The sequence below is a fragment of the Rhopalosiphum padi genome, chromosome 1, assembly GCF_020882245.1.
Source record: "Rhopalosiphum padi isolate XX-2018 chromosome 1, ASM2088224v1, whole genome shotgun sequence".
Classification (NCBI taxonomy): Eukaryota; Metazoa; Arthropoda; class Insecta; order Hemiptera; family Aphididae; genus Rhopalosiphum; species Rhopalosiphum padi.
In genome coordinates, this window is record NC_083597.1 from 5,557,874 (window position 1) to 5,578,072 (window position 20,199).

General features: G+C 23.0%; 1 long non-coding RNA gene and 1 other non-coding gene across 2 annotated transcripts; both read right to left on the minus strand.

Annotated features, from left to right (window-relative positions):
• Positions 1-13,025: 13,025 nt before the first annotated feature.
• On the minus strand, positions 13,026-14,820 carry LOC132923328 (uncharacterized). Its single transcript, XR_009661160.1, has 3 exons — positions 14,794-14,820; positions 13,872-13,901; positions 13,026-13,071 (listed from the first exon to the last, which is right to left on the minus strand). It is a non-coding gene; the product is annotated as an uncharacterized LOC132923328 (long non-coding RNA).
• Positions 14,821-19,870: 5,050 nt separating this feature from the next.
• Positions 19,871-19,942, minus strand: Trnac-gca (transfer RNA cysteine (anticodon GCA)). The gene has a single exon. It is a non-coding gene; the product is annotated as a tRNA-Cys (tRNA).
• Between the last annotated feature and the right edge of the window lie 257 nt (positions 19,943-20,199).

The window sequence follows — 20,199 nt, forward strand, 5'->3', positions numbered from 1 at the left end:
AAATTTAGCTGGTGTATCTAAAATATTATATTAATTATGTAGTGATATTAAATTATCATAATTTTTAGTAATCATTAACAGTCACTTGTAGATATATTTATATTAAGACCTATGTATATTATGTTATACAAAATTTATCATTCACGTAAACAAAATAGAAATAAATATTTCAAAGGATTATAATAGTACTTAATACTTATAATATAATATGTAAAAAATAAAATTACCATTAAAACCCTTTTCTAATAAAAAGCCTGTTAAAAAGGTTGAAAATAAAAATAATTAATTAGAATTAACCGAAATCGTTAAAACAGAACCTTTCACATTTATAATTTCCAATAATCTTTAAAAAATAATTAGTAATTGTTCTAGTTAAATTACAGTTTTTTTTTTGTTTAAATGTATATAAATTGTTTAGTTCCAAATGATTACGGTACTCTGCATGTGGATTTCAGGAAATATCGATTTCAAATTCTTTTTTAAGAACGAACCATGTTGTGAATCTATAACCTAATATTGTTTAACTTCTTAAAGTTTGTTTTATTATTAAAATTAATTGACTTATTATCAAACTAAAAAATTAGAATATTATCTGTTTTCAACATCATATGTTTTGATATTTTAATATTAAAGTAAGCTATGTATATTTTATACATTTTAGATTCTGAGAAGTGTGGTTAATGTTATGATTTTACAATGATGTACCTATTATTTTTTTTTTGTATCTGTGTATAGGTATTACTGTAGAAAAATAATTAATAATTTTTCAAAATAATCGGGGAAAAACAAAAATTTTTGTTTGATGCAAACCCAGTTTTTGGTGAAATATATTTTGTTTTTTTTATTTTTTGGTAGTAAATTTTCATAAATTATTCAATTTAGCATTTACAGCATCAAATACAATTTTCAAAAAAGTTTAACTTACTTTATGTCAATGGTGTTTAAAATGTCGAAAGTATTTTTAATTGATAACATTTTTGTTTGCGAGAAAAAAAGAAAAACTTGAAAAAGTTCCTTGTTAGTTGTTTCCCAATTAAATAATAAATCGAAAATACAGTTTAAGTCACAATTTTATTTTTATAGGACTTTTTAAGTTGAAATTTTGATGCAATATGATATTTAAACGAAATATAACACTTTTAGTTATTTTGTTATAACATAAATATGTATATAATAATTAATAATTGGGGACTTGATATTTTTGCCATTACGTATATTAATATTTATTATACACAATGAAGTTTTCAAAAACTTTAGATTATTTTTAACATATTTATGGAACAAATCTATATTAACACTGCATTTTAACAAAAAATAACTTTTTTAATGCTAAGAATACAGTCGTTTAATTAGTTATTTTGAAAGGTTCTGTTCTAACTTTAAATATAATTATGGTTCTTTTGGATCAGTTTTAATTATAGACTTAGTATTCTTAACTTTAACAAAAAAAATATTTTGATAATATATTCAATTGTATAATTAAATATAGTACTAATACCAAATTTACTAATATTTTATTGCAATATGAAGTCTTACTGTAACAAGCTAGAACACGAAAATAAATCTTTTATTAATAGGTATTGAATAAATACATACAAGTTAAATTTTAATTAGCAATTCAATTTAGTATTACAAATGATGATTTTAGAATTATTTATACATTTCATTGTAACAATTATTTGATAGCATAAATAAATATTTTTAAAGAATACCGATGTTGACCGACTTGACCGAGAAATGAGCGTAGTTAAAATTTTAATTTTAAATATTTACAATGCTCCGTTAAAATATTTGAAACCTGTAGGCACTCATTTTATCTGTTCCCATACATAATACATATCACAAATAGTTCTAAATATTAAAGATTTTCTTTATTATATATTATTTTATTCTGATAAAAAAAAAAAACAGTACTATACAATTTCTAATAATTTCTATATTTACCTAATATTAGGTACATTTTATTAAATAAATATAAAATAATTGAATGTGTATTAAATAAACATAAAAAATTACTTCATTGAGAAAATACATAGATTTAAATTAATAAACATAAAATATAACAAATTTTTTTCGATTGAGATATTTTTTATGGGTACCCCAAAACAGTAAAATCTGTAGACCCGGGTGTAATGTAGCGCCTAATAATGATTAACCCGACATTCAGTATAAGAATATGCTTAATCATTAATTCTCAATAGAACAATAAGATAATAGTTATACTACATAAATTATTTATTATTAATTTTAAACACTTGAAACACATTCTCTAATCATATTAAATACATGCAATTATTATAAATGGAACTAATATAGTAATAACACTAATAACTTTATACAAATGTATTATAATACACTAGAATTTATTAAAACTATATTATCTGAAGTACAAAAAATTAAATTTCTTGCTAAACTATTATTTACCTTGAATCGCACACCAAGTCAATGGAGTTCGTCTAAAAACTACGAATAAAAAAATTGAATATAATATATATAATATGTATATATGTATGTATTAACAGTGTAGTAGTGTACACGTTCGTATTATATTTAAATATATACTAACGCAGTTAATTATGTAAAATATTTACCACTTAAAAAATAATAATGTTAAAGAACTAAAGAATTAAAATTGAAAATTGTCTTTGTATTTGGAGTATTATTTATACATTTTGAAATTTCACTAATTCTACATCTATTAGCCGTTTATACAGTCTTTTACATAGGTACTTATATCTTTTTTATAACGACTTTAATATTTATCACTCACTCGTCTATCGATATTTATCAACCACAGTTTATAATAATTGTAATTTATAATAATATTTTAAATTATTAAAAATCTTTTATTCGTTTTTTTTCAACTAGTTATTTACATAAATATGTCTTTATTTTAACATTTTCACTAATATACCTATCAAAGTTTATAATTATTTCTGATTCACTTGAATACTTATTTTCCATGCTTTCTTTACAATCTTTTCGTACTTCTTTTAGTAACCGGAAATCTCTAGTTCCGGTCCCTCTCCATAATTATAATCCCATTAATACAACCTAATCTCAATTTACTTTAATTATATCATATGAATAAATAATTAAAATAATCAACTAAACTATAATAGTAATAAATATTATTTTATAAGTTTAACCGCATCTAATCATCAGAAAAATATCAAAACTTTTTAATCACATCTTGCAATTCATATTTACTCGTTAGTTAACGTTTTATCTAATCTTGATATTAAAATTCAATCAGTATACTTAAAATTGTACGTAAGAAATATATTTATCACATTTTCAATAAAAAATATTACCAATAATTATTATTTTCATTTAATACTTTAATAATTAACATTTAGAATTATATACGTCATATTTTACACGAATTATTATTATTATTAAAATAACTTTAAAGTATTAATTATTTTATTTATTTTTTAAAGTATACTTACACGTCTTTTTATAACTGTTTACACTTTTATCGAATACCATTCGAAATCCTAAAATATTTTTTACCATTATATTTATGTAATACATAATTGTTTTAATTTGATATACTATAAGTATAAAGAATAGTAAAGTATGAGATCAGATGTGATACGATTTGCAGTAGCGTCGCGATAATCTAAAGAGAATTGGGGAAAGAGGTCGTTCGGATTACCTATGGGCTATGACTTTGCTCACGTGGGGCCATTTTCATTTACTTTTTTCGACAAAAATAAAATCACTATAAACTAACGATCACTAAAAAGTATAACACGCGACTAACAATCGTTATCGACGTATATTATGAAATCTTTATAACGATGCACACGTATGATATGGAGTCGTAATAATCATTATTTTTATTGATCTTTATTATAAGTACAATAATAGAACGATGGCGATATACACTCGAAGCCGTTCGGATTACCACATCTTTAGGATTAGTATATGACGTGTGAATTACCACGACGCTACTACTAATTAAATAGTTATTCATTATAATAAAAGAATACATTTTTCAAAAATACAAATCAAAATAGACATTTTCGAAAAATTAGGATATCTATACTAAAATTAACTTACCAGTCACGCCTAAAATTTGAAATCAAATATAAATAGATGAAATTATTTTATTGTTTAAATTATTACGTAATTAAACCATTTAACCTTTAATTTAAACTCCACAGCCCTTCGTTAAATTTTAAATAAATTATTATCTGAATAAGTTCAATAATCAATTTTTACTAATATTTTGTTTTTATTTAATTTTTTTTTTCTAATTATATATCAAAAATAAAATTAAAAAAGCATGTTTTTGAAATATTTTCTTTAGATAATTTAAAATTATTACAAAATAACCTAACATTAAAAAAAATATATATTCTACAATTTGTGAAGTTAATATTATATCTATTTTTCTTTATCATCATTATTTTCACAACATTAATACATTATTAATTTCATAATATTAAACAGAATATTTTCTTGGAAATGTTGAACGAGATTAATTACTTATAAAGTTATAACTAATATAATTTAAACTGTATATTGAAATTTTAAAATTAATAACTCAAAAATTAAAACAACAAAAAATAATAGTTATTCAAAAATGTTGTTTTGTAATAACATCAAATTAAGTAAAAAAAAAAAAAAACGTTTTCTTAATACATTTTAATTTTTCCAGTATTTACTATTAAAATTAATATGTTATGGTATTTTATACATAATTCATCTGTGAATTTATGATCGTGTACTTCTAAAGTAGATAATTTGAACGTTTTCAATAAAAATTATATCAAGAGATTCCTTGATATTCGGACGATGTTTATACTGTTCATATCAAATCATGTTTTTTTTATTATTTATTTTAACATATAACCCATACCGTGGAACGATTTAGTTTCTTTAATTTCTTCTTTTATTTTATTGTTTTTCTTTTTTTCATCTAAATCACAGTAAAAATATTTTTTTGTAAGATATACTTTGTGTTTTCTGTATTTTTATTAGCAGTCAATAATTTTCTTTTAATATATTTCACTATAGTTAATAAAATAATTTTATAATTTTTTAATGTATTAAAATATAAGTCCTATTATTATACCACAAAATTTATGAGTTACATACATTTTTACATGATGTTTAATTTTTAATGTTTTTATCATAGAGAGTATATTTAATTTAAAATACACGATGGTAATAAGAAATATACCCCAAAAACAATGATTCAACCATAATATTATGTAATACATCTTTGCTATAAATAAATATAAATATTGGCAGTATTAAATTGTGAATGAGTGGTGATTTGCAACAAACATTAAGTATGTTAGGTACACTGCTATACACTACTGATGTGGTCTGGGTAAAGATACTCGTTCAATTCCTAGAGCATAATACGCTATGATTCGTGAAGTGCGTTTGAAGAAATTTTACAGTGGACTGAAAATAATTATACTATACGATTCTAATGGGTACCCGGTAGTCGGTACCAAAGATTATAACGTGCGTATTAACCGTATTATATTATTATTACCGAAACGAATAACAATAATGTTTGATGACAATATTATTGTTGCTGTTTAATATTTTTAAAACAGCTGGCTATAATCTATTGATTATTAATAACAATTATTACTGTTAGTTATTGTCGCAAATCGATAGATTTGTTTATACAAGTATAGAATATATTGCCACATTCAATATAAATACAAAATATGTCCAAATAAGTATCACCATTGAGTATAGATAGTACTATCTATACTCAATGGTATCACTAAAACTAAAAATCACTTACCTGCTAAGATAATGGCTGAAAATATAAAAATTAAAAACAGATATCATAATACGCAATATTATCAATTGCATATGATAACATACTAAATTAATCATAAACTATAGATTTATTATGGGTTTAAATCAAATAACAATTCTATATAATTATAAAACATTTACTTCACTTTTAGACGTACAGTCTTCATGTCCATACACTCCGCTTTGGAGAACAAACGCAGGAGTGCCTTATATATTAGTGTTTAATTTACACTTAAAAATCGTTTTGCAACACTCTTTCCGCCTACCCTCTCCCACACTTAATCAGGGGATTAGCCCCTTGGAAATATTCAAAAACAAAGCCATACTATAATTGTACGGTAAGTTACTAAAACTAAATGTATATAACTATCGTGTAAATTTTATCACCTCCAACATATGACCCATATCGCCATATCTAGTTTCTATCTTCGTTATAACCAAATTATTAAAAAATAGCCTAAAATACCAAAATCTAAAATATGTTATAATATAAATCGCATCGTTTCTCAGCTCGTTATCCTTATATCAGATGTATAGAGTAAATTAATTCCAGTAGCTCACCAGAGTGGTAATAAATGTGATCATAATAAAATAAAAAGTAAATATAAATAACATTAAGACAAATTAGATATTCTGAAAATATTTTTTTTCTTTTGGAATTATCTTCAATAAACAATAATAAATAGGTATGTTAACTAGGATGGTCAATGGTGTGATTTCGCCTTATCGTAATAATTTTTTTTCTTCAAATATGGCAAAATTTATCACTTGGAATAATTATTACTTATTTAATATTTTTATAAATATTAAAATGTATTAAAAAAAAAAAAAAAAAAAATTAAAAATTAATATTATATATTATACGACTATATCTATTTATATTATATTTATTTACATTTTTTTAAATGTATTTTATTATTGGTACCAACATTTTAATGTAGTTATAGTTAAAAAACTTACGTATATCTATCGGAGTTATTAACTTATCTAAAATAATGTAAATTTAAAATACATGCAGACAACAAAATTACATAACTAAAATTATTTGCTTAAATTGCACGAACATTAATATCATATTATAATTGCTTTGATATTAATTTTCTACTAATTAATGTGAACATACAAAAACAATGTTGAATGTATGTAAAAGTAAAAATAATTGTTGTGCAAGCAACATATCTTCTGAATCATGTGCAATGTTTAATAAATAACTAGGTACTATTATATTTTAAAATTGGTGATACATTTCGTTATTAATTAATGTATATTCTTACCGTGGCAGACTAGAATCGTGATGAAACAAAAAAAAAAAAATTGTAAATTTCAAACTTAAGCATTTTAAAATAAAGTTTAGGGTACATTTTTTTTTCTTTTTTTAAACGAGACTTTTAAAATAATAATAATTTAAAACGATATTATAGACTCCGAAATATTGCCTGGCTTATAAAAGAATCAAAACAACGGTGTATTAATTTTAATAGACACAAACATAATATAATAATAAAACCATATAAGTAAAAATATCAGTAAAATAATAAAAGACAAAATAAAATAATAATGTATACAATAACCGTGGCAATTATGGGAAATAATGGAACATTGATATAGTAATAATACATCGAATAAACGATAGGAGGCCACTGATCAGTGATAATATATTTGTAATTAATTGTAGTAACTAAATTTTTTCGTATACCAAATAATTTTTTAAGAGTGTATCAGGAGGATACTATTTTTATTAACTGCTGATAATTTATTACAATATAAATCATAACAATTTATACCTACTCTTATGAACTGTATAAATGCATAACACCATTGATTATAATATAATACACTATAACTATATGATCAATGATAATACACACTTTTGACGCTACAAATGACATAAATTATATATTTCATAGGTATTTTTTTTCTACATTGAAAATAATCTACCCAATATAGGTAAATACTACAAAATATAAAAATAATATCGAAATTTTTGATTATTTACCTTTAATAGAACAATAAGGAATATATGTGGAGTTTTTGTCTGGAAAAAATAAAAATTAAACAAACGATTTCATTATATTTTTTTAATAATAAATTATGTTTAATCATTTTAGGTACAATGTAAATAAATGATAGACCAGCCATATGATGAGCTAATAGTAGTTGATCTACTTTATCGATCCGTCAATGGAACTCATGCAGTCATGCGTATAAAGTAAAAAGGCTATTCGTGGACTGGTTAGTTGATTTCTATTTATATGTTTTTCTGAAAAAACTGAAGCTATTTGATAACTAATGAGTGAATTTTTTTTTTAAATTTAAATGTTAACCAAACATCTTATAAGGAGATTGTCGTTTGTATTATTATTCTTTTCGACGGATTTTACAAACATATAATACATAATACTAGAATAATAACATAATATTATACTATTATATTAACAATGTTTTTTAGTGACTATCAGATAAACCAAAACTTATTCTAACAATACACAAAACATCCACATTTGTAAAAATAATTCGTAAGAATCTACATATTATATTCCGTCAAAGTCGCAATCCATTGTTATTTGTAAGAATAAAAAAAGCGCAAATTCAGCCCTGATAATCCTTTTATTCAGAATTCAAATAAAATATATAATATATAATAATCGGTCCAAAAATTAAGTAAATTACATTTAGCTCTTACTTATTGAATATGATATATTACTAATATATTTTCCAAATTGTGTAGCTAAAACATAATTATTAACAGTTAACTATAAATTAATATCAAACAAATAAAAATTGTGGACAACTAAATACCATTCTGCTGTACTTTAAGTGTCGAGTGGGTCACTTTAATGGATGTTTTAAATTTGAATTATATGGCATATCATTGTATATAATATATGAAAAATAATACTGAGTAAACACGGTATGTCAGTCTATTTCACTAGGTATATGCCAGTATGCCACTATAAGTGTCTTGGTATAGCTATTAAAAGCATTTATTTTACTATTAACAATACAGTAGGTCGATTTAATTATTACTGAAAACATTGCATTAATTTATTATACCATAAATCTTTAATTAATTATTGAGTTGATACCACTTTACCGTAAAACAGTATAAATAGGTTTATGATATAAATAGGTAGTATCTTAAAATTAATCTAAATATTTTGAAATTTTATTGCGTAAAATGAAATTCGTAATATACATAAATGTTAAGTCCCCACGAATAATATTTTTAATTATAACAAAATAATGAACTTAATAACTTAAACATGTAATTTTATCCGAATTTGAAATTTAAAATTTAATGTCTACAAAAAATTATTATGTTTATATGTACATTTTTCAAGTTTTTTAGATCAAGTATGATTAAGTGAACTTAATAAGTACAGCATTGTATTAAAATGTAATAATATATATTATATCTAGATAATAAATTGCTGTGATTTTACTATTTTAAAAAAATTGAACTTAAAATGCATTTAAAAAAAATTATGCATTTGCAATATTAATAACAATGTAAGAACAACATATAATACAAAATATTTCAAAAATTTTATACAAAATAATATTATAAAATAAACGTTTGCTAAAAATTTACATTTATTCGATTTTTAATAACAATAAAAATCATTTGAGGAAAAATAGTTATTATACGGATGGATATTAGATATCCTCTGACATCAAAATGTGAATTTCTGTCATTCATATACACTTTTTAATATATTAAGTAAAAAACTAATAAGGATTCTTGTACTAAAATTTCAAATTGTAGGTATGAAAAAAAAATTTTTTATGAATTTTTTACTAAAAATAATTTTTTAATTGTCAAAATGTTGATAAAATTTTTCAAAATTAAATTTGAAATTTTGACAATTATCTTGTTAGAATCGAAAATATCTTGTAAAACGTTAGAAAAAAATTTTATAGCTATAAATTGTCAATATTTTTTAACTGATAAATGAAGAATTTATGCTGAATCTTCTATTAAATGTTTAAGTATTTTTACTCAGTTATAACTTTTTATTGATATTTATAAAAAAAAACTAAAAAAATTAAATATGTCTAGTGTCTATAAACAGATCAAAAAAAGTAAAAATATTTTTAAAATTAAACTATGAGTTAAAAATATTCAACATCGAAAAAACAAAATTAATACATTTATCGCTCCGCAAAGTCTACGATTATAATCAATTTTACGTAAAAACTAAAGGAACTAAATATTTATTTAGAGTTTCTTATAGATATTATTTTATATTATATTACAGATTATTAGCTTGTAACATTTCTTAAGCTATAATTATATTTAAAGTTTTTTCAAGGAATAGTTATCAGTGTTCCTATTAAAAACTCTTACACACATTTTAATTAATTATCAACCAATCAGTATAAAAATTGTGATGGCGTCATGTTGAATCAATATATTATTAATATTTTAAAATATAATTTAAAATTATATTAATAAATAATATTCATGCAAGTGTATACCTGATTTTGATTTCGTATCTGTATCACATTCTAAAACGGTAATAAAATATTAAACGCAAAATTTAACTTATCTTAATTTATAAAATTTATACATTTCATAATAATAATATTATACGAAATATTTCCAATTATTCCGTACACACTTTGTGAATGAACCAATGAGTGAAGTAGAATACCTATTTTTCTTTATGTAAATGCGGGATTTTAAAGATACTCACGGTATTTATCTCATTAAATCTTAAATTTTAAATTTCAATATAATAATAAATACATCAAGAGCATTTTTGGGGTACAACACGATAACGTAAAGGGTTTCGCCTGATAAAATCACATTACAGTTGCGCACCAAATGATAAACTATGTATAATTTATGTGTAACACAAATTAATAAAATATCAATGAATGAGTATTTGTAGGCAATGGGACCATGTTTTTGTGATAGTCACCACTAACCAAGTATAATTCTTTAAGGACAAAAAAATATATACATTCAACTTAGAAATAAAAACAAATTTTAACCAAGCCAATGATGATAATTTTTTATCATAGTTATAATTTTTATTGTAGGTATATATTATTGTTTTAGATTTTGAACGAAGTGAGGAATGTATTGATTTTACAATAAGTATGTTTTTTTTTTTGTGTGTGTCTGTCATCACGTTTTGGAGTAGAAATAATGTTTTGATTTTTGACTTCAGCCCTTTTCTTTGAAAAGGAAAATGAATCTAGTTGGTACTTTGGGGGGTCAAAAGTAAAAAGCATTAGGAAAATACCCTTTTTTATGTTGTGTATAAAATATACATTGTACCTTTATACACAACACATATCATTTGGTGCGAAATTGTGTTGTAAATAATCGGGTCAAAAATCGAAAAAGTGGTGCAACCATGTTGTAGTGGAATTTTTATTCGTCAAAAATAGTAACAGATATGTTGGTATCTACTTCTCTCATTGACATTAATTTATTTCAATTCAATTTATAATTTTATCAACTTAAATTCTTATCATATACTAAATCATCATATTTCTACTTAATCAATACATTTTTTAAGTCTTTGAATTTTTTTTTTTAATTTAAAAATGCGTTTTTTTTATTACAGAAAAATCAAAAAATAATTACTTAAACACCACAAAGTAATTATTAGGTTTTTAATTACTTAATTTTAATTAAAGACAAAGAATAAAAGTAATATTATCAATTTATTTTAAAATATATTGAGTATTAATTAAATATTTATATTATAGCTTAATTAATGTTCTATTCGGTATAAAATATGTTTATTTATTTTTAAATCTACACTAAGAAACTTCATAAAATAACTATAAAATGAATGAATTGTTTTAATTCTCAGCATTTAAAATATGCATTGTAAAATTAAATTTTGAATTTAATTAAATACTTATTATTAAAATTAATACTTGTCTATATGTTGTAAAAAATTTAACAGCCTTATTTATATATTGTTGGAAAACAATTTGTTTAATTTCTATGAAACACAAGACACATAATACTATTATTGTAGTGATTTACCTAAAATTTCACACCATGTTTCGGGTGGTAACATTCGTTCTAAAAAAAAATTCCCATTTTAAAAAATACTTAATTTTATACATTATAGTATTATGATATATTTATATATATAATACGAGTATAAATGTTCAAAATTAAATATTTAAGTGTATAATTGTAAAAAATAAACGCTATAATTCAGATTCAGTCTCGACAATTACAAAAACGTTCACACTTTTTATTATTTCGTTTCACTTGTAATAAACTTTGAATAGGAAAGTATATATAATAAAATGTTAATAAACCTACAAATAAAATTGTTAAATTATTAATGATATTTTTAATTAATTATATAATATTATAAACTGTAAAACTAACTAACAAATTTGATACAATAATGTATGTATTGAATAAATAAATAATATATAAATATATAACTAAGTACATAATAATTCTGTTTTATTTATTTTAATGGTATGCTATCAAATACATAATATGTAAAAATGTAGAAAAAATATTAAATAAGATTATGAGTTTACTTTCGGCGTTTTAAATTAAAATATCATTAATATAGAAATATTATAAAATATTAATTTATAGAATGGACATTTTTATTAATTATGATTTATGTTCTTTAATCAATAGATATATGGGTACCTATATAATGATATCTTTAAATATAAACACTCGCATTCTTGGAAAGTTTTTACATTATAAAAAAACTTTTTTATATGATTTGAAGTCATCACAAAAGAATATATTATTATATTCCATTTTTATTTTTAAAATTTTTTTAATTTTTACTTCTTTGAATAGCGCATACATTTTAATTTTATATTCCAGAGCAGAATATTTTCCTGAAAGTATACAAAAATTGAATTTTCATCAAATAAGTTGTAAATATTTAAAGGTAATTAACAAAGTATTTGGGTGTCCATTATTACTAAATAATACAAAATGAATTACTCGTTCAAAATTAAAATTATATGTGAAATTCTCAGTATAATATTCTACTTTTAAACATAAAATAAAAATGTATGTTGCCATTCAAAAAAGTAAAAATTACTTGCGATTATTTTAAAAAAGTATTTCTAAAAACTTTTATATTTTTCAAAAAATGGAGTGTTTATCTTTTTAAAAAAATTACCCTCATGGTCAAAATTGACCGTTATAAATAACAATATTTTTTTAATTACCAAACATATTGGAGATAATAATATGTTATAGGTACATACCGGGTCTTTTAACAAAAGTTTTAAGATGGTCCACATAGCTCTGTCCATAGGCTAAAATTTAGGTATATGTAAATAATACATAATAATATGTTATCATAATTATGTTTTGTCATAACTTCATCACGGTAAAATAAAAATATTCGAACTGTGAAAAATTAAATTTTATTTGTAGACTGAAATATTTTAATTTAATTTTGTTGTGCTTTTGACTTTTGATTATAGTTAAAATCTTTTACACAATCGTCAATATACAAGTCCACATTCAAGTTACCCCCAACGAAATTATTAAACTAGAAATAAAAACTAACTACAAACTTTATGTATAACGGTACAACTACAGTTCATGTAAATATTTTTTATAACTATTAATAATTATTAAAACCATAGCAAGTCTTGCATTCACTTAAAAATTGTGAAAGACCATACATAAATCGAACTTTTCAGGATTAAGAGGGTATTTCAAATTAAACAGTTGTATTCCCAAGTGGCTTAGCCAGCATAAGCAATAGTATACAAATTGGATAATATATTTGTCAACGTCGTGTTTCGTGATTTACGTTTATAGTACAATTTTCAACATGTCTTATTACATATAAATCTTATATGCACGGCCCAGTGGAACAAAATATAATATGATGTATAATCATGTAATAAACTATGCATTTAGAGGATTTTCCGATTTCATTAAACTATTAAAATAGAAATGATTAAATAATTTAATATGATCTAAATCTATAAAATATTATGTAAAAAATATTTAGGTAAACTAAAATTATAATTATTAAAATCATTAATTGAACCATATTAAAATATAAGAAACTTCAAAAAAAGTGATTGAAATGATAACTTACAACTTAATTTTTCGAAGCCAACAAATTCATCTAAAATCATCAATATTTTATAATTATATTTACAACATAATCTCCAAGAGATCGTAATAAATTCACATTATTCATGTTGTTACTTAAATTTTTATATTATAAGCTGAGTAATTTAAAAAAAAATTACTGACTACACTGAAAGCTCTACTCAGAGGATATGAGTAGGATACAAACACATAAACACATACAGTAGGCAATGGAACCACAAACACCACAGTCAACAATTCGATTTATTTTCAACACGTAGTATTGCAGCCACCACATTTATTATTCCTTTTAATTACTGTACCATCAACTTGATTGTTTTAAAAGCCTTTGTATACTTATTTAATCTCATCGATGATTCCACAGCTCCGTGTTTTTTATTCTACTATACATTGTATACGTAAGTTTTTATCGTTTGTTATGATAACGTTTTTGTAATGACGTTTATACTTGGCGAATTTAAACAAACATCTTATTTATAACGACCACGGATCATATTATTGATAGTTTATGACAAAGATAATTATTTTCAATATAAGGCAAAATGTTTAGCGATTCGTATCAAATCATATGAGGCCATTAATAATATAAGTTCAAAAACATACTTTGAAAAATTAAAAACGAACATGATTTTTATTAGAAAAAAAAACCCTGTTACAAACTAAACTAAGATATTTGTACAATATGTAGTACCTATAATAAATATTAATATTTAATAATACGCATTAGAATTTAGAGTAAACATTTAGTGATTAAAATTTAATATTTTGATATTTTTCCCTTGGAATATATTGAGAATCCAAACTCGAATGCCAGAAAAACTTGCATCTGTCTTGGATTGAATATTTACCATACTTTATTAGTAATCAGCTGACGTACAACTATTTCGATAAACTATTTTACTTACCAAATAAGTTTTCAACTTTGTTTTTGACTAAAACAAATTAAATTAAGTTATTTTTCTTAACTCCAACACTCTAATTATAGTTACTATGTCACAAACAAAGAGATCTTTAATCGTGCAATACGAGTATGTACGCATATCTATATGCCTATTAACCTATTACTTCAATCAGTATTGTTTTAATATCATTAAAAGCTCAACGAACAAAAGCCAATACAGAAAAATAAAATATAATGGTTGCCTGAGAGCCGGTTTGAAGGTTTTTCTGGGTTAATTATAAATTATAGTTGCAATAAAAATAAATTTGATCTGAGCACCAAACTTTTCTAACATAAAATCTAAAAATCATCGGCCTAAAAAAATACATTTTAGTTGTCCTAGTTTACCAACCCAAAATGTGTACACGAATTTATTAGATTACAATACTATAATAATGATGAGCCGGTCACATTTTGTATTTGGTATCTTATTAATACGTTTGAAATCGGAACAAATTAATGATTGTCTAACTATCTAACGAATTTGGTTATATAATGATATAACATAATATGATGCGCTTTTGAATTATTAAATAAGAGCTCAATTTTTTCTACAAAAATTACAGTATCTTTATATTATATTGGAAACTCAACAAAGCTTTCCGTTGTTTGACATGTCCTTTTAGGTAAGATAAATATATTCTAGCTGTTAAGTGACTAAGCATGCCACAGCCCAGTTCTTCTGTCTTTCATATGGTGGAATCGATTTCGATGGTATGGATCAATATTGAGAAGAATCGTTTTGTTCATTTGCTGGACAGAGTATTGTAACTTGTTAGTAATTGCTGAAGAAATTATTAATAAAGAAAAAACGTATAGATAACTGCAAAGAAATGTAAAAAAAGCGTCTGTTTATAATTTAATCCCTTTGGTAAGCCAATGTTCACTTAAAACCATTTTCAGGGCCAAACAGCTTATTAATTTATAATTTAAAAACACCTGTTTCTCGGCACATTTCTTCGAACTATAAGAGTCTATAGATAGTGTCTGAGTCTGACTTAAAAAATTGCACCGTAATATACACACCGTAATATACACCTTAAGCATCAGAAACTATCATATTATTACCTTCTTAATAAATATAATATTGTAACTATTTGAATAAACTGTAACTTACGTTCATCGGATACATTGAAATCACTATCTTCATATTTTACTTCTAAACAATTGGAATTATAAATTAACGATAGATAATTTTTGTTCAATTTTGATTGAAAATGTAGTATAATATATTAATTTGTTGTAACAAATAATAATCCAACTTTAAAACTTTCGACTTTAGTGGTGTTCTTTTAGTATCGACTTAAGCCAACATAAATTTACTATAGGTAAGTTATAAGTTGAATGATTAAGTATACAGAGCAGATATTCTAACGGTAAACACTCATTATTCCAGACAATATGTTCTGAAAAAATGCTATGCAACTATTATTTTAATTAGATGCAAAACAATATTATACTTCCCACCCCCCAAGAGAACATACTTCTGAAAAATGTATATAATATTTGGCCTAGTATTTTGTTCTAGACATTAAACATAGCTATTATTAGTATTATATAATAAAATAATAATTGTATATTAATTAAATTAAAAGTTATTATATATTTTGTTGATTACATTTGTCAGCTATTCTCGTTGCATATTGCATAATAAATAGTATAAATTATAGCCTAACCACTTCATTTTAATAAACAATATTTTTTGTAAAAATGCCTAGTGCCTACGTATAAGGACATAAGGTATAAATATTAAATAATTATACTAATTGTTAATTTTTTGAGTTAAAATTCATATTATTATTTTAATTTCAATTAAAAATAAAGAAATGAGAAAGGAAAATTCATTATATAATTATTTATATATACCTCAATCAATCCACCTCAAATGTTAAATTTAAAATATTAATTTTTTTCAAATGAAAAATTGCAATGTACAAAGACAATGGCACACAAATCACTTCTATTTTAAACCCCATGATTAATTTAAATTATGCATTTAATAAAATTTAGATTTTTAGAATTTTTATGTATTTTAACAGATGATATTTTAGATTTAAAAACGGAGCGATGAATGTATTGATTTTATCGTGGTGTGTTTTTCTTTGTATACCTATGTCTATGTGAGTACACGAAAATTGTCGATAAAATGCTTCAGTTTTCAAAAATGGGGGATAGTCATACATATCTTATTGGATCTAGTTTATTCTTTAAACAGGCCCAACTTAAAAATTCCTAGTACTTATTTTTTAATTGAAAAAAACTCAAAAAACAAACTAAGTTAAAAATAATTTTGATGCAAATCCAATTTTTGTCAAAATCGACTTTATTTTTTTGATGTAACTCGAAAACGAATAACGTTATCACTTTTAATCACGTTTTTCACCAAATGTTTATATTATTATTTTAATTATATGATAAAATTTTCAAAAATTTTCAATTTTTTTATATATAATTGCTGATTAAAAATTATCTGCTGGGTAGAAATGCTTGAAAATATAATACAAAGTTCCTCGTAAACTGTTAATTATTCAAATCAAAGTATTTTATTGACAACTTATCATGTATTCATATCTCAAACACAAAAAAAACACCATGATAAAATCAATCCGTTCAAAATCTTAAATAAATAATAACATTAATAAGTATAATAACTAAATAAAATAAGTACTAAGTACATCATTTTAAACGTAAAATGCTTGGATTAGTATGCGAAGACAATACATTAAGGTACAATGTCCTCTTATTAAGCAAGTGGATACATTGAAAAATATCAAATACCAATGATAATTAATGGACAATAAGAAGTTAATTATTTACACTGTATCAAAATATAAGTTTTAACTTATTATTCTGTTATAAAAACAAATTTTACAAATATTATATCAATTGTTAATTATATCATACATGTGACATACCAATATTAGCAATTTTGGATGCAAGATTTTGGAAGCCTGTCGGTTCTAAAAAAAATTAAAATTATAACACTTTCACCAATATAAATTAAAAACAGCAACTTCTATGTAAAAACAATAAACTATAAACTTGTGTTATTATATGTAGAAAATCCAACATTATACCTAATATAGTTAAGTAGTTAGTTACAGTAATGTTGATCATTCGATTAAAAAAAATATTAGATACGAAAATTACCTGTATAGTAATTACCGAGTTTGTGATTTTATTAACTATAAATTAAACATATATAAAGGATACAATAAAACTTACTATCTAATCCGTCATTTATTAGAAATTCTAATAAACATTTCAGATAACAACAATTTTAATATTTTAATATAAAGTTTAGTTATTTAAGTACTAATTAATTTAATTTAAAATAATAATTTTATGAATATAGAATAATTAACCATAAGAATCTCACATAACTGGAATCTATATAATCTTACCCATACATAAGTGTTTATCACCTAGAACGTAAAACAATAGACATTATATTAAAAATAGTGTCTTCATTATTGTTTGATAATTCAATGACAAAAATTTGGATTAATAAACACATTATACAGTTTGTGGACTACAGAAATCACTTAACTGCACATACATATATTGTACTTATAATTAACGGTTATCTGAGAAACAAATTGCTGCACTTGGCGTACAAATATTTAAATTGTTTATTTATTTTAGTTAAAATTGCATTGGCATAAATAAATAAATATTACATTTTAACAAACTTATTTAATTTTTTTTTTTACAGATGATCATAAATCTAATCTAAAATAGTCAGATTGTATTTATTCTTGTATAGAGAATGCGTAAATTAATTACAAAGGTATTTTATGTAACTTTATTATAAAATAAATAATTACCATTGACTTTCCGGTGAAAAATAACAAGTACCATCACAACCCTGATCAATACATTATATTTAAAAATCATTTTAATTATTTTAACTTGGGTATTAATTATTATAAGTAACTATTATTTCCAACGAATGACTAACATAGAATTTTATATTTTTTCAGAATTTTAGTTCTTTTTTTATAACACATTTTCTATCTAATCAACTGTGTACACAAATAATACAACCTGTATTAATTTTATCATAACATAAATTGCAAGCTGTGTTATGGCATGTGTTCTCACTTCTCAAATATTCTAACATTTTATAGTCTAAAAAAGTCTACTGTAGTTTTAAAACTACTAATAGATAGAGTTTTAAAAATACTAATAGATACGTCAACTATACAATATTATCATCATAATTTTGTTTAATCAAGTGACAAATCAAGAGAAAGTTATTTGTTACCCCTCCCCCTAAATTAATTTTTAAAGATTTAATAATATTTTGAATTTAAAAAAATTGGCAAGTCGATATTAAAAAAGTGGACAAGTGGGTATCGCTCTGCTGTATAGTAGAGATGGAGAGTAGGTCACTAGAATGGATGTGTTAAATTTGAATGCAATGACGGGTATCATTGTATACGAAAAACGATTCTGAACGAAGATGATTTGTTAGTCAATGATAATTAGTTGGATATATTTTATTATTACATATATTTAAACCGTAATATATCGTTATTTTATGCGATTTCGTAAAAAATTAAATTTCATACGCTCATAAAATGTTTTCTATATTGACGCTGGAATTATGTTTTACTGTTACTTGAAGGAAAACTTATGGATAACCTTGTATTGGATTTTTGAACCTTAAGTATAAATCACAAAAATTTTATGAATTTTCAACTTCAAAATTCCTTGCAAATTTTCGCGGTTTTGATATATTTCGTAAACATTTGAACTTTAAATGCTTATAAACAAAAATTGTGATTACCGATTTTTGATTTTTTTTTTTTTTTTTACTACGATAAATACAACTTATAATAAACCTTGATTTTAAAGATTTTTTGGGTATGACATTATTGCCATAATAAATTATAAAAAGTAAATACCGTATTTTTATTTGTTTTAAGTTTAAATACAACCGTGTTTGTATATAATAACAATGCTTAGATTTGTGTCTAAAAGTAATAACGGTATTATAAAATGTAAAAAAAATTCTGCAAATATGCAAAAAACATTACAGGGGGCACCCGGGTTTGAACCGGGGACCTCTCGATCTGCAGTCGAATGCTCTACCACTGAGCTATACCCCCGCCACGTCTAAAAGAGGATATTTTTAACTTACTTAAGAGAATGTTAGCGCATGTGAAATTCAATCACAAACTTTATTATGCAAAGACAAACTTGGTAAAATTATCAAATGGTAACACCACTAATCAAAATATAAAAGTGAACAGTGAACATTATCTAAGAATTACAATAGTATATTATTGAATTCAAATACACGACCACATGTCCACATTCATTGCCATTAGATACAGCTGATAATACTATAGTACGAGTAGCTAGT